Source organism: Narcine bancroftii, chromosome 6 (assembly GCF_036971445.1).
Source record: "Narcine bancroftii isolate sNarBan1 chromosome 6, sNarBan1.hap1, whole genome shotgun sequence".
NCBI lineage: Eukaryota > Metazoa > Chordata > Chondrichthyes > Torpediniformes > Narcinidae > Narcine > Narcine bancroftii.
In genome coordinates this window covers 86,482,931-86,499,317 of record NC_091474.1, presented here as the reverse complement: position 1 = coordinate 86,499,317, position 16,387 = coordinate 86,482,931, and the positions used below count along the sequence as shown (strand labels likewise).

The 16,387-nt window shown below is 50.6% G+C and overlaps 2 protein-coding genes across 14 annotated transcripts in view; one reads left to right on the top strand and one right to left on the bottom strand.

Annotated features, from left to right (window-relative positions):
* ccser2a (coiled-coil serine-rich protein 2a) overlaps window positions 1-6,982 on the bottom strand; it is a 499,558-nt gene extending 492,576 nt beyond the window's left edge. For all 10 annotated transcript variants that reach the window (XR_011340229.1, XR_011340227.1, XR_011340228.1 and 7 more), the window contains exon 1: window positions 6,850-6,982. The gene's annotated coding sequence lies outside the window, so the exon portion shown is untranslated. The remainder of the gene's footprint in view (window positions 1-6,849) is intronic.
* Window positions 6,764-16,387, top strand: part of LOC138736321 (protein NDNF-like) — a 40,731-nt gene continuing 31,107 nt past the window's right edge. For 3 of the 4 annotated variants that reach the window (XM_069885637.1, XM_069885639.1, XM_069885638.1), the window contains exon 1: window positions 6,764-7,138. The gene's annotated coding sequence lies outside the window, so the exon portion shown is untranslated. The remainder of the gene's footprint in view (window positions 7,139-16,387) is intronic. The other variant, XM_069885640.1, reaches the window with a different exon arrangement.

The window sequence follows — 16,387 nt, the reverse complement described above, 5'->3', positions numbered from 1 at the left end:
AACTGAAAACCTACTTAAAGGACAAATTGGGAAGCAGGCTGAGGTAACCAGAAGGAAGCAGCTTTGAATATGTGATTACAGACACAATGATAATTAAAAGGTTTATAACAAACATGTACATCAAGCTGCAAGAGAACAATGAAATAAGCTGTAACCCCAAACAAAAATGGGAACAAGATCTAAACATAAAGATAAAAAATGAAAAACGGGAAAAGGTATGCTCCAGAACTATGGGAAATAAAATAAACACGAGGTTACGAATGATACAATATAAGTGGTTTCAGGCTATATATCACGCCCCAAAAGTTAAATAAATGGGACCCAACAGTATCAGATTGATGTTTTCCACTGTAAGAAGGAAACCAGAACAACAGTACATGCAATTTGGGCATGTGAGAAAGTGAAAAAGTTTTGGGAAGATCTAAATCAGGTATTAAATAAAATCACAAAAAGCAACATACCAAAAAATCCAGAGATCTTTCTTCTAAGTAATACAAGAAGTAAAGAATTAGGCCTCAAATTGGATGAAGCACAAAAAAGATTCATTATGATAGCCTTAGTGGTCACAAAAAAATGTATAATGTCAACCTGGAAATCAGAAGAGAGCCTGAGAGTACAGCAATGGTACATAGAAATGAATAAATGTATTCCACTGGAAAAAACATATAATTTAAAAAATAAAGTCACAGTATTCAAACAAATTTGGGAACCGTACATGGAACACAACAGAGAGGGCCTACCGCAGACCTCCACCCCCTAAAATGATAGAATGAGAAGAAGAAATGAACTGACCCAGTGTGTAAAAGTAGATGATACAATTTTCTTATTTATTTTCATTGGGTGATAACATTGTTTAATGGGTTTATTGTAATGTATATGTTGAATGTTTAGTGGGTAGGGAGGGGGTGGGAAGGACGGAAGGGAGGGGGGAAAATATGGAGAAAATTACACTGTGTATATTCAAGAGGGAAATGTTTGTGTGTATTTTGGTTAATATGGTTCATAGTGTGAAAAATTTTTTTAAATTTTTAAAAACCAGGTCAAATCATCTCAGATACTGCTATACTCCAGTTAGCTGAAGCCTGGTGTTCTCAATTGGTCTTAATAAGAATACTGTAATCTTTGAGATCAATCTAATGGACAATCTCTGAATAATCCCCAGTGCTGGCAACCACCTCAAATGTGACTGAACTGTGAATAGTATTCTGACTTGGTTCTTGTCTTCATTTGCTGCAAAAATTACCAACATTCATATTCCATTCCTCTTTCAAGTTTAACAAACTTGTTTTAATACTCCATCGTCTCCGTGAAACTGAGCACCAATACATTGCTTTAGGAAAAAAAAAGTTTAATTAACCTGATGGGTTCTTTTAATGCTTCTTTTTGTATTTTACCCCCATGTATCTCTGCTTCTCAAATTTATAAAGCAGTTGCTAATAAAATTACATATTTACCTCTGTTAATTTTTCAATTACACACTTATTTACAATTAAACTAACCACAACCTCTCACTCAATATCACCAAGATTAAGGGTTGATTATAGACTTTAGGAAGGGAAAACCAGAAATGTACAATCCAGTGATCATTGGGGAAATCAGAGGAGGAGAGAATGAACAAATTTAAATTCCTTGGAATCACCATCTCGGAAAACCCTTGCTAAACCCATCATAGTAATGCCATCATGAAGAAAGCATTTCAGCCCCTCTTGTTCTGGAGTTCGCAGAGGTTCAGAATGATATCAAAACCTTGGCAGCCTTCTACAGATCTGTAGTGGAAAGTGTGCTGGTATGGGGGCACCAACACTTTTGAGGGGAAATCCATGCAAAAGCTCGTGGATGCAGCCCAGTCCTTCACAAGCAAAACTCTCCCCATCATCAAGAACATCTACATGAAAAGCTGGCATCAGAGAACAGCAGCAATCATCAAGGATCCACACTACCCAGGACATGTTCTATTCTTGCTGCTGCTGCCATCAGTAATGAGGTATAGGTGCCAGAAGACTTGTGTCTCCAGGTTGAGGAATAGTTGCTACCCATCAATCATCTGACTCCTAAACAATAGACTCAAAAAATAGACTCATTAAAGGACTTTTACCTCACTTATGATTTATTATTATGTGGCGGGCCACCGTAGCAGCAATTGAGCTGGTGCTCTGGGAGGCAAACACAACCAAAGACCAGCAGCCAGCGCAGAGGCACTGACCCCAACAAGTGAAACGGCAAGGGCAGCTTAAAGGCCACTGACCCCAAAATAGCACTGGCAGAAGAGCATTGCTATGCAGGAAAGTACCCGCGTGCTGGAAACCTGGTTTTGTTATACATGTTATGACATCAGCCAAGGGGGGCCACGACGGGAACAGTGCAAGTATAAAAGTTGGGCCTGAGCCCTAATAAAACTCAGAGCTTAACCTGACTACACTATATGAGTGTGTCTTCTTTCAAGAAGCGCGCAGCTACAATTGGTGATCCCAACAGTTTAGACAGCATCTAAACCCAACGGTGAGCAAGCAGGCAGCAGTCAATGTGGTCGATCTCAAGCTGCTAACCTTCTGGACAAATCGACCACACGTGTGCTTTGATCAGGCTGAGGCATGGTTCCAGATCAGGCAGAGCACAGCAGAATCCACTTGGTACTACCGCGTGGTGAGCACCCTGAACCAGAACACAGCAGGCCAGGTGGTCAACTTTATTCAGGAGCTCCTATCAGAAGGAACGTACACCGCCTTCAAGGACTTGCTGATCGTGACCTCCATGCTCACAACGTGAGAGAAGGGCACATCTGCTCCACCTGGGTGGGCTAAGAGACAGGCTCCCGTCAGCCCTCATGAATGAGATGCTGGCCCTCCTGGGCAAACACGAGCCCTGTATAATGTTTGAGCAGGTGTTCCTGGACCAACTGCCCAAGGACATCCAACTGCTCCTCTGACTGATGTGGATTTCAGTGACCCCCACAAAGTCACAGCACAAGTGGATATCCTGTGAAACAGAAGAGAGAGTGCTCGGCCTCCATGGAGCACGTCACTAAACCCCACAGCCAGACCTGTGCAGATCCGCCGAGAACAGCAGCACCCCAGAGGTGATCCAGATGACCTGTGGTGTTTCAACCACCAGAGAAGGGGGCTGGAGCCTGATAGTGCAGGCCGCCATGCACGTTTCAGAGAAATGCTGGGGCTAGCCGTTGCTAATGGCTATGACAGCTAGCCATCAAGACATTTGGGACCGCCAGTCCGGACGACGCTTCCTCGAGGACACAGGAGCAGAGGTCCATGTCCTTCCCCCCCGGGAGGTCGGGTTGGGGACCGGGAGGTCGGGTTGGGGACCGGGAGGTCGGGTTGGGGACCGGGAGGTCGGGTTGGGGACCGGGAGGTCGGGTTGGGGACCGGGAGGTCGGGTTGGGGACCGGGAGGTCGGGTTGGGGACCGGGAGGTCGGGTTGGGGACCGGGAGGTCGGGTTGGGGACCGGGAGGTCGGGTTGGGGACCGGGAGGTCGGGTTGGGGACCGGGAGGTCGGGTTGGGGACCGGGAGGTCGGGTTGGGGACCGGGAGGTCGGGTTGGGGACCGGGAGGTCGGGTTGGGGACCGGGAGGTCGGGTTGGGGACCGGGAGGTCGGGTTGGGGACCGGGAGGTCGGGTTGGGGACCGGGAGGTCGGGTTGGGGACCGGGAGGTCGGGTTGGGGACCGGGAGGTCGGGTTGGGGACCGGGAGGTCGGGTTGGGGACCGGGAGGTCGGGTTGGGGACCGGGAGGTCGGGTTGGGGACCGGGAGGTCGGGTTGGGGACCGGGAGGTCGGGTTGGGGACCGGGAGGTCGGGTTGGGGACCGGGAGGTCGGGTTGGGGACCGGGAGGTCGGGTTGGGGACCGGGAGGTCGGGTTGGGGACCGGGAGGTCGGGTTGGGGACCGGGAGGTCGGGTTGGGGACCGGGAGGTCGGGTTGGGGACCGGGAGGTCGGGTTGGGGACCGGGAGGTCGGGTTGGGGACCGGGAGGTCGGGTTGGGGACCGGGAGGTCGGGTTGGGGACCGGGAGGTCGGGTTGGGGACCGGGAGGTCGGGTTGGGGACCGGGAGGTCGGGTTGGGGACCGGGAGGTCGGGTTGGGGACCGGGAGGTCGGGTTGGGGACCGGGAGGTCGGGTTGGGGACCGGGAGGTCGGGTTGGGGACCGGGAGGTCGGGTTGGGGACCGGGAGGTCGGGTTGGGGACCGGGAGGTCGGGTTGGGGACCGGGAGGTCGGGTTGGGGACCGGGAGGTCGGGTTGGGGACCGGGAGGTCGGGTTGGGGACCGGGAGGTCGGGTTGGGGACCGGGAGGTCGGGTTGGGGACCGGGAGGTCGGGTTGGGGACCGGGAGGTCGGGTTGGGGACCGGGAGGTCGGGTTGGGGACCGGGAGGTCGGGTTGGGGACCGGGAGGTCGGGTTGGGGACCGGGAGGTCGGGTTGGGGACCGGGAGGTCGGGTTGGGGACCGGGAGGTCGGGTTGGGGACCGGGAGGTCGGGTTGGGGACCGGGAGGTCGGGTTGGGGACCGGGAGGTCGGGTTGGGGACCGGGAGGTCGGGTTGGGGACCGGGAGGTCGGGTTGGGGACCGGGAGGTCGGGTTGGGGACCGGGAGGTCGGGTTGGGGACCGGGAGGTCGGGTTGGGGACCGGGAGGTCGGGTTGGGGACCGGGAGGTCGGGTTGGGGACCGGGAGGTCGGGTTGGGGACCGGGAGGTCGGGTTGGGGACCGGGAGGTCGGGTTGGGGACCGGGAGGTCGGGTTGGGGACCGGGAGGTCGGGTTGGGGACCGGGAGGTCGGGTTGGGGACCGGGAGGTCGGGTTGGGGACCGGGAGGTCGGGTTGGGGACCGGGAGGTCGGGTTGGGGACCGGGAGGTCGGGTTGGGGACCGGGAGGTCGGGTTGGGGACCGGGAGGTCGGGTTGGGGACCGGGAGGTCGGGTTGGGGACCGGGAGGTCGGGTTGGGGACCGGGAGGTCGGGTTGGGGACCGGGAGGTCGGGTTGGGGACCGGGAGGTCGGGTTGGGGACCGGGAGGTCGGGTTGGGGACCGGGAGGTCGGGTTGGGGACCGGGAGGTCGGGTTGGGGACCGGGAGGTCGGGTTGGGGACCGGGAGGTCGGGTTGGGGACCGGGAGGTCGGGTTGGGGACCGGGAGGTCGGGTTGGGGACCGGGAGGTCGGGTTGGGGACCGGGAGGTCGGGTTGGGGACCGGGAGGTCGGGTTGGGGACCGGGAGGTCGGGTTGGGGACCGGGAGGTCGGGTTGGGGACCGGGAGGTCGGGTTGGGGACCGGGAGGTCGGGTTGGGGACCGGGAGGTCGGGTTGGGGACCGGGAGGTCGGGTTGGGGACCGGGAGGTCGGGTTGGGGACCGGGAGGTCGGGTTGGGGACCGGGAGGTCGGGTTGGGGACCGGGAGGTCGGGTTGGGGACCGGGAGGTCGGGTTGGGGACCGGGAGGTCGGGTTGGGGACCGGGAGGTCGGGTTGGGGACCGGGAGGTCGGGTTGGGGACCGGGAGGTCGGGTTGGGGACCGGGAGGTCGGGTTGGGGACCGGGAGGTCGGGTTGGGGACCGGGAGGTCGGGTTGGGGACCGGGAGGTCGGGTTGGGGACCGGGGACCGAGAGGTCGGGGGGGGGTCCGGGGACCGAGAGGTCGGGGGGGGGGTCCGGGGACCGAGAGGTCGGGGGGGGGGGTCCGGGGACCGAGAGGTCGGGGGGGGGGGTCCGGGGACCGAGAGGTCGGGGGGGGGTCCGGGGACCGAGAGGTCGGGGGGGGGTCCGGGGACCGAGAGGTCGGGGGGGGTCCGGGGACCGAGAGGTCGGGGGGGGTCCGGGGACCGAGAGGTCGGGGGGGGGTCCGGGGACCGAGAGGTCGGGGGGGGTCCGGGGACCGAGAGGTCGGGGGGGGGTCCGGGGACCGAGAGGTCGGGGGGGGGGTCCGGGGACCGAGAGGTCGGGGGGGGGTCCGGGGACCGAGAGGTCGGGGGGGGGTCCGGGGACCGAGAGGTCGGGGGGGGGTCCGGGGACCGAGAGGTCGGGGGGGGGTCCGGGGACCGAGAGGTCGGGGGGGGGTCCGGAGACCGAGAGGTCGGGGGGGGGTCCGGAGACCGAGAGGTCGGGGGGGGGTCCGGGGACCGAGAGGTCGGGGGGGGGTCCGGGGACCGAGAGGTCGGGGGGGGTCCGGGGACCGAGAGGTCGGGGGGGGGTCCGGGGACCGAGAGGTCGGGGGGGGGTCCGGGGACCGAGAGGTCGGGGGGGGGGTCCGGGGACCGAGAGGTCGGGGGGGGTCCGGGGTCCGAGAGGTCGGGGGGGGGTCCGGGGACCGAGAGGTCGGGGGGGGTCCGGGGACCGAGAGGTCGGGGGGGGGTCCGGGGACCGAGAGGTCGGGGGGGGGGTCCGGGGACCGAGAGGTCGGGGGGGGGTCCGGGGACCGAGAGGTCGGGGGGGGGTCCGGGGACCGAGAGGTCGGGGGGGGGTCCGGGGACCGAGAGGTCGGGGGGGGGTCCGGGGACCGAGAGGTCGGGGGGGTCCGGGGACCGAGAGGTCGGGGGGGTCCGGGGACCGATAGGTCGGGGGGGGGGGTCCGGGGACCGATAGGTCGGGGGGGGGGGTCCGGGGACCGATAGGTCGGGGGGGGGGGGTCCGGGGACCGATAGGTCGGGGGGGGTCAGAGTGATGGGGCGGCGGGTGGGGGGGGGGGGGTAGAAGAGAGACAGGGAACAGAGGGATCCGAGGAAAAGAGGGATGGGGCACCGGGGACGGAGGCACTCGGAGATGGAGAGGGGACAGGGCACATATTCGTTTGGTCCTGGGCGGCGGTGGCGGGTGACCTGCGGAGATTTTCTCCCTGGCCCGCGGTACCTGTGACGCAGGGATGCTCAGCCTCTCCATGCCGATGTGAGCCGGGCCGGCCGGTCTGAGTTTGGGGCCTCGCGCCGCCGTTGCCGTTGCTCCGCCGCTCGCGTTCCGCACACAGCTGACGCTGACGTCAACCGTCGGCACCGCGCATGCGTCAGCGCGCCCCCTGGCCGAGGAGCAACATCAGAACCACGTCCCTCAGGTGTGTGAACAGGATGGTCGATATTTAGTGAAGCAGGAGCCATGTAACTTTCAGCAAGAACATGAGAATGGAGGATAGTCTGTGAGCAAAGTATGTTTTATACAGTAAATTGTTAGAAAAAAGACTGGAAATCTAAGTTGACTTGCACTTTTAAAATGATTGTTTAGTACTTGTATTTCAGTGATATTGTTGTTATTGAAACACACAATATCTTTAAATGTTTAATAACATTACCGTTTTGAAATATGTCATTGTTACAACTTTTATATAAATAAACGGTGGAACTTGTCCTCTTCCTTAACAACTTGTTCGACTCTTCCCATTTTCTCATGGTGCAGGGTATAGCAATGAGCACACATGGTGGCCCTCGTTATGTTTGCAAATGTTGTAGGTAAAACAATGCTGGAGAATCCAATGGCCCCAGGACTGTTTGTATCCCATTATAACAGTGAGGTATTTTTCTTCTCTGTATCAGAAGGAGTGACCATAATTTTGATGGAAATCTGGTGTCTTATTCCTCTTCTAAGTTACTGTAATCCTTACCAAAGTGGCCTTTTAATTATACTTTTGTTCACTGGTTTCTGAAATAACCAGTTGATTGTGCAATAAATCATAACGATAAAATGACTTTCCAGTGGGAATAATTACCGTGTTCGTATGGTGAAGTATTACTTTTTCAAGGCCTGTAATGCAGGGACATACATTCTGGTCTTGTTGATGATGCCCAAAACTTGTGGAAGTATATTTATAAAACATTAGCTCTTTTGATTTGACACAAGGGAGAGAAAAACACAAATGAAAGAACACTATTATCTCTATGGAGAAAAGGATGTTCAAAGAGATTCACTTTTCATTTTCAGTTAATTGTCAATAGTTCAAGTTGAAGTTTATTATGACCCCATTGTACAAGTGCAACCTGATGAAGCAGCCTGCAAACATACATACACATACAAATGATATATGTGCTGCATGTATCATTTACATCCGGTACTGCACGGATGGCAGTCTCTTCAATCTGAGGCACCTGCAAGCTCACACCAAGACACAAGAGCAACTTGTCCATGAACTACTCTTTGCAGACGACGCCGCTTTAGACGCCCATTCAGAGCCAGCTCTCCAGCGCATGACGTCCTGTTTTGCGGAAACTGCCAAAATGTTTGGCCTGGAAGTCAGCCTGAAGAAAACTGAGGTCCTCCATCAGCCAGCTCCCCACCATGACTACCAGCCCCCCCACATCTCCATCGGGCACATAGAACCAGTTTACTGGCTGCACCATTTCATCTGATGCAAGGATCGACAAAGAGATAGACAACAGACTCGTCAAGGCAAATAGCGCCTTTGGAAGATTACACAAAAGAGTCTGGAAAAACGACCACCTGAAGAAACACACAAAGATCAGCGTTTACAGAGCCGTTGTCATACCCACGCTCCTGTTCGGCTCCGAATCATGAGTCCTACAGCTCCTAGAACGCTTCCATCAGCGCTGTCTCCGCTCCATCCTCAACATTCATTGGAATGACTTCATCACTAACATCGAAGTACTCGAGCTGTCAGAGTCTGCAAGCTTCGAATCCATGCTGCTGAAGACCCAACTGTGCTGGGTGTGTCACGTCTCCAGAAGGGAGGACCATTGCCTTCCCAAGATCATGTTCTATGGCGAGCTCTCCACTGGCCACTGAGACAGAGGTACACCAAAGAAGAGGTACAAGGACTGCTTAAAGAAATCTCTTGGTGCCTGCCACATTGACCACCGCCAGTGGGCTGATATCGCCTCCAACCGTGCATTTTGGCGCCTCACATTTGGGCGGGCAGCAACCTCCTTTGAAGAAGACCGCATAGCCCACCTCACTGACAAAAGACAAAGGAGGAAAAACCCAACACTCAACCCCAACCAACCAATTTTCCCTTGCAACTGCTGCAACCATGCCTGCCTGTCCCGCATCGGACTTGTCAGTCACCAACGAGCCTGCAGCAGACATGGACATACCCCTCCATAAATCTTCATCCGTGAAGCCAAGCCAAAGAAAGAAAGAAAAGAATATAGATAATTAAAAATAAATATTAAACAATGGTTGAGTTGTGGAGGGTTTGTATGAGCAGTTCGTCAGTAGTTCAGGTTTCTTATTGTCCGTAGGAAGAAGCTAGTCTCAGCCTGGTGGTTCTCATTCTAATACACATGCATCTCTTTCCTGATGGGCGATGCTGGAAGATGGATCAGAAGATGGGTTACAATTTGAATTAAAGGGTTGTTTTTTATGATTAAATATTGATCTTCAAAGAAAGTAATTCTACTGTTTATCTTATGGATTCTATAAACTCATTTGTCGGGGTCTGAAAACTGGTGAAACATAATTGGGATTTGGAAAGAACAGTTTATATTCTCAAATTTCTGCTCCATCAGCAATTGATTTCAGGGTGAATCAAACTATACCCCTCCTTTATAAGGAATTGTCTTGAATTACAGGAACTTGTCCAGGCCCATTCCATTTGAAAAAGAACTATCCACCTGTGACAGTACAGATTCAATCACCAATGTGTATATGTATAGATTGTGACTGTGATTGGCTGAGAGCATAGACAGGTCTTAAAGTGTTGCTCCTCGCCAGACCAGGTCATTCTGGACTGGTCAACCTACATGTGATACGCTCCAGTCTTCTAATTAATAAAGGCCTTGGTTTGGATCAACAAGCCTTTGATTCTTTCGACGCGCACTACACCACTCTAAACCCAAATTATGTGGTGACTTTAACATTGAGAAATGTCTCAAGCCCTAACACCACTGGGTGAACAAACAATGGCTGAGAAGGGAAATGTTAGCACAAGTAAGCAGATGTTTATTATCTTGTAGTTTCAAATTGGGAAGACTTTGACAGAGTAAACCCAATGTTGTTTTATTGTTACTCCCTGGACAACTCCACTTTCTACTATTCACTATTCACACTTTGAATTCCACTGCCTTGAATTCATGGTAGTTTTTCTTCTGTTAAAGCAAGGTGAAACAGCCAAGCTCTTAAAATAATTTTGAACAGGATACTACTGGCAGCATGGTTAGTCAAGCAGTTAGTGCAATCTTGTTACAGCGCCAGAGATTGGGACTGGAATTTGAATCCTGCACTGTCTGTATGGAGGTTGTACATTTCCCCCTGTGTCTGTGTGGGTTTTCCCAGGGGTCTCTGGTTTCCTCCCACTGTTGAAAACTGATGTCGGGGTTGTAGGTCAATTAGGTGTAATTGGGCGGCACGGGTTGGTGGGCCAAAAGGGCCTGTTAACATGCTATATGTTTAAATTTAAAAGAAAAAAATACAACACCCACCATTCCTCCATTTAGGTACTAGTGAACACATTTCTAATGAAAGTTATAAAAAGAATTCTTGAACTGATAGCCATATTCTTCTTGAGACAACTGACAGAACTGAAGGCCCAGAAACCGCAGAAGCAAGAACAGTTGTGAAAGATACTGGCCATTGTTAATGCACATATCATTCTGTAATTCGTTGTGAGCAAGACGTCAACATTAGTTGTGATATGCCATAAGTTATTGATTTAAGCAGCTATGCTGTCAACCGCACAAAATTGGCAACTTGCGTTCAACCGCCTTTTAATTTCTCATGCAGATACAAATGAACTGCTCACCAATAAAAGAATATAGCTGGAATCTGAAATAACAGAAAATCCAGGAAGGTGTTGAGTGGGGGGGGGGGGGGAGGGTGGTAGAAAGAATCAGTTGGCCAGATCGAAGTAGAAGATGGAAAAACAGAGTTCATTTCAGAAACCTTACATCAGAACCTTGTAAATACCCATCAAATTCATCACATTCAGAAATACCTTGGATAAGTGAATAATTAAAGGCGTGAAATGCCTTTCTTTTAGGTTATGAATGAATGTTGGGAATTTTAAAAATACTTTATTTCTCTGTTGTCTCTGTTTATACAATAAAATTCTCTGCCTCTGGTCTCAGTGCAACATTTTATTTTGATTTCAGCATTTCATTTGACAGTGGCTTCACCTAGTATAAATTACACTTTCTTCTTAATCACTGCATTACTTATTTCTCAATTCAATTTAGTAATTTCCATTCTGTAAGTTCAGGTGACAACAATCCTGCTCTCTAACTACTGTTGCTACTTTTTCCACCAAGATTTACAATTTCCTATTTTCCTCAATGTTTCATTCAATTCACAAGGCTATAGCATAGAAAGGGACCATTTAGCCCATCTTGACCATACAGATAAAAAAGAGCTAACCACCCTAATTCCAGAACTTGTTTCAAAGCCCAGTAAATTGCACGCACCACTATCTTTTACATGCCGTAAGGTTTTCTATTTTCAGTGCTCTTTCAAGCAATAAATTCCAAACTTTTTTCCACGTCTGGGTGGGAAAAAAATAGCACAATTTCTCTTTCTCATTATAGCATACACAAAAGTGTTGGAGAAACTCAACAGGTCACACAGCATCTATAGGAAGTAAGGGGTAACCAAAAATTCAGGCCCGAGCTCCTCATCAAAGTATGAGCAAGCAGGGAGATGCTGAATGCAAAGGTCAAGGGGAAGAGAGGAAGGAAGAAGTACCAGGGGGGTGGGGGAACAGGCTAACAGGCAAGAGGTCAAAAATGGATATGGGTAGGAGAGTAGAAGAGAAACAAATCTGAAGAGATGGGGTGAGGGGTTGGAGGAAAGGGGACAGAGAGAGACTTCAACAGAGAAGTTACTGTTCATGCCATCTGATTGCAGAGTACCTATCAGGTGTTGTTCCTCCACTTTGCTGGCAGCCTTGGTTTGGCAGTTCATCAGGTCAGTATGGGAATGGGGTGTGAAGTGAGATAAGTGGACAAGGGATTCCCAGAGGGAAGGAGAGGGGAAGATGTATCTGGTGGTGGGATCACTTTGTTGGTGGTAGAAATTACAGAGAATCAGTTGTTGGATGTGGAGTCTGGTGGGGTGATAGGTGACGACAAGGGGGACCCTGTCCTTTGTGCATCTTTGGGGAGGACAGATGTGCAGAAAATAGAGCAGATGCAGGCAAGGGCTGAATTGATGTTGGTAGGGGGGAAGCTACATTTATTTGACAAAAAAGGACATCCTGGATCTTCTAGAATGGAAGACCTCATCCTGGGAACAGATGTGATTGAGGTGGAGAAATTGAGAGAAAAGAATAGAATACTTGCAGGGGATAGGGAATGAAGAGGTGCAGACACGGTAACTGGGAGTTAGTGGCTTTGTGGAAAACACCTGGACAGAGTTTGTCATCCTGAGATAGGTGAAACCTCAAAGGTGAAAATTAGCACCAAAGTAGATAAAGTTGATGAGCTCATCATGGAGCCAGTACCAATGTAGTTGTCATCTACTAATCCCTTCCCACTAATCACCCCCACTGTACCTACCCCAAAAAATGCTACACTTGACCCACACCTCCTCCTTCACCATCATTCAGGGACCCAAAACTGTCTTTCCAAGTGAACCAACAATTCATGTGAACGTGCAGGATTCATCTACTGCATCCAATCTCTCATTGTGGCCTCCCTACATCAGAGAGACTGGATGCAGACTGGGAGATCATTTTGTTGAGTACCTTTGCTCTGTCCACTGGAATTAGAGACCTCCCAGTGACCAACCATTTTAATCCCTCACACCATTCCACTCCTCCTGCACTGCCAAACTGAAGCTACCCTCAAAGTAGAGAATCAACAGCTTATATTCCATCTAGACTCTCCAATCAGACTGCATTAGTTCCTACTTCTCCAGTTTCTGTTAAATTCCCCCTCCTGTATTTCTCTTTCTCTATTCCTCTGTCTCCTTTCCTCTAGCTCCCTAGCTCCTTCCCTCTCCATTCAGAAAGCTACCCCCTCCTATCACTTCTAAGCTTTTATCTCCTTCCCTCCCACCATCTTCACCTATGTCCTCCTGCTTTTTAGACTGTGTTCATCCCCTTGCCCCTTCTTCACCTTTGTATTCAGGTGCCGACCTGCATTTTACTCATACCTTGACAAATGGTTCAGGCCTGAAATGCTGGTTATAGTCCCTTTTACTTCCTTTGGATGTTGCATGACCTGCTGAGTTTCTCCAGCACTTTTGTGCATTGCACAACAAACATAATTTCCGCATTATCCTGTTTAACTTTTTTTTATTAGTTGTCTTAATTACAATGATCTACCAGGAATTATAAACTCCCAGTTAGCACTTCCAGCAAGCAAGTGGGTAAACCCACAAAACATAGGCAAGCACAAACAAGTTTAGCAAACAAAGTTTGCTGGCAGAAGCCTCATTGCAGCTAAATAATTTTGAATACTTCCATCTGCAGAATTGTACTGCAAATGTCTGCTAAGAGATGAGTGCTGCTGCCTTTCTTGCCTTAATGAAACTGTGGTGGTACACCACCGGCCTACTACAGGGGGCAACCTCTGTACCTGCAGGAGTGTAAGGGGACAGGACAAGCCCCACCCGGTCGGGTGTCAATCACCCTCCGGGATAATAAGCCTGTGCCAGCCTCCCAATGCCTCATACTGAGTTGCTGGAGCCACAGCCAGCCTGGCTCTGTGAAGGTTTTTGTGGATTAAATTGTGGATTAAAGCCTGTTGTTCAGTCTTTACCTTGTGTGTGTCTGATTCTGTCTAACAGCGCACCACAGAAACTACCATACATCTCAGTTGTAAGAGAGGCTGAATGAAGCACAGAAGTCTGCAGATGCTGCGATTGTAGTAAAAATACACAAAAATGCTGGAAGAACTCTCTCTCCTCTTTTCCCTCTGTCACTTTTCAAAGGACCAAAATCAATTCTCACATTTCCACTTACCGTATCCTTTTGACTGTTGGTCTGGACTCCTCCCCCTACAAGTCTTTATTCAGATGCTTTCCTGTTTTTGCTTATACCTTGAAGAAAGATTCAGGCCCAAAATGCCAGCCTCTTATAGACACTGTGAGACTGGTTGAGTTTCTGCAGCATTTCTGTGTGTAAGAGAAGCTGATGTCAGTTTATTCATATTCACAAGCTGGTAAAGTCAGCATTTGTATGCCTTGAAAGTGAGTGAATTGCAAGGCCATCCCATAAGGCAATCAAGAGTCAACCAAATTCCAAATTGTTTGAAAACAAATTTGGATCAACTGGGGTAGGACATCAGATTTCCTTTCCCACATAGCATTAGTGAATCAAGGAGGTTTATAGCCAGCTCTTCAGCGCTTGACGTCCTGCTTTGCGGAAACTGCCAAAATGTTTGGCCTGGAAGTCAGCCTGAAGAAAACTGAGGTCCTCCATCAGCCAGCTCCCCACCATGACTACCAGCCCCCCCACATCTCCATCGGGCACACAAAACTCAAAACGGTCAACCAGTTTACCTATCTCGGCTGCACCATTTCATCAGATGCAAGGATCGACAATGAGATAGACAACAGACTCGCCAAGGCAAATAGCGCCTTTGGAAGACTACACAAAAGAGTCTGGAAAAACAACCAACTGAAAAACCTCACAAAGATAAGCGTATACAGAGCCGTTGTCATACCCACACTCCTGTTCGGCTCCGAATCATGGGTCCTCTACCGGCACCACCTACGGCTCCTAGAACGCTTCCACCAGCGTTGTCTCCGCTCCATCCTCAACATCCATTGGAGCGCTCACACCCCTAACGTCGAGGTACTCAAGATGGCAGAGGTCGACAGCATCGAGTCCACGCTGCTGAAGATCCAGCTGCGCTGGATGGGTCACGTCTCCAGAATGGAGGACCATCGCCTTCCCAAGATCGTATTATATGGCGAGCTCTCCACTGGCCACCGTGACAGAGGTGCACCAAAGAAAAGGTACAAGGACTGCCTAAAGAAATCTCTTGGTGCCTGCCACATTGACCACCGCCAGTGGGCTGATAACGCCTCAAACCGTGCATCTTGGCGCCTCACAGTTTGGCGGGCAGCAGCCTCCTTTGAAGAAGACCGCAGAGCCCACCTCACTGACAAAAGGCAAAGGAGAAAAAACCCAACACCCAACCCCAACCAACCAATTTTCCCTTGCAACCGCTGCAATCGTGTCTGCCTGTCCCGCATCGGACTGGTCAGCCACAAACGAGCCTGCAGCTGACGTGGACTTTTTACCCCCTCCATAAATCTTCGTCCGCGAAGCCAAGCCAAAGAGAAGATAGTCACCATTAATTAACTTGATTCAAATGTCCTTTCTGCCAGAGCATAATTTGAACTCCTGGCTCCAATTTATTAGTCCAGAGCTCTGGTTTTTTCATCCATATGTACAACTATAATATCACTGTCCCCTAAGATCTGAATGTGATGGGAGAGTACATGTATATTTTGGTAAGAAGCAGGTAATAACTACAGGAGGACCCACAGTTTGTTGTTTCTCTTTTAATTGGCAAGGGAACTGGTTTTTCACAAAAGGAATGTGGACATTCATGGAAAACTCATTGCTCATCCTCAATTGCCTTCAGGAAAAAAGTGCTGATGAGTATTCACACCCAGAAATGATGAAAGAGCAATATCTTTCAAAGTTAGGATGGGGTGTAATTTTGAGGGAAACTTGAAGGTGTTCCATTCTCATACGCTTTTTGTCCAGGTCTTTCTTGGTGGAGCTAGACTTGAGGAGTATCATGTGATTTTGGGAGTATCTATGGGTTTGAAAGATGGTACATTTTGTGAGCATGGTGCATCCTTCAAGGGAATGGATATTCCAAGTGGTTATTGAGTGCCAGTCAAGTGTGTTGCATTGTCTTGGATGGTGTCGACCTTCCTTATTGGCGTACTTGATATGCCTTTTAGATGATAGAAAGGATTTGAGATGTCACACCTCATCTCTGATCAGATCTTTTCCCACATTTTATTTTTCTGTTTTCACAAATTCTATAAGCAAATTTTATCTCAAATTTTTGTAAATAACTTATGAATTCTGTAATGGCTCACTTCCATAATCCAAATGGCCATTGTGGGGGGGGGGGGGGGGGAGTGGGTCACCTGTATTTTCATGGCAAACAAAACTTTGGTCAATTATGATGCCCAGGATATCAATAGTGGGTATCTTAGTGAAGATAATACCATTAATTATCAAAGTAGGTTTGGCCTGGTTTGGAAGCTGTATCTCCTTGGACCGCAAGACCCTGCATTGGATGGTGAAGTCAGCGGAAATTATCATTGGGGGGGGCTCTCTTCCTACCATGAAGGACATCTACAACACTTGATGCAGGCGAAAAGCAATGAACATTGTGAAGGACTCCACTCACCCCTCACGTGAACTGTTCTCCCTTCTGCCATATAGTAGGAGGTACCATAGGACTCAGGTCGTTATGTCCAGATTGGGAAACTTTTTTTTTCCCCAAGTCATCAGGGTCCAGAATTCCCAGAACATATGTGG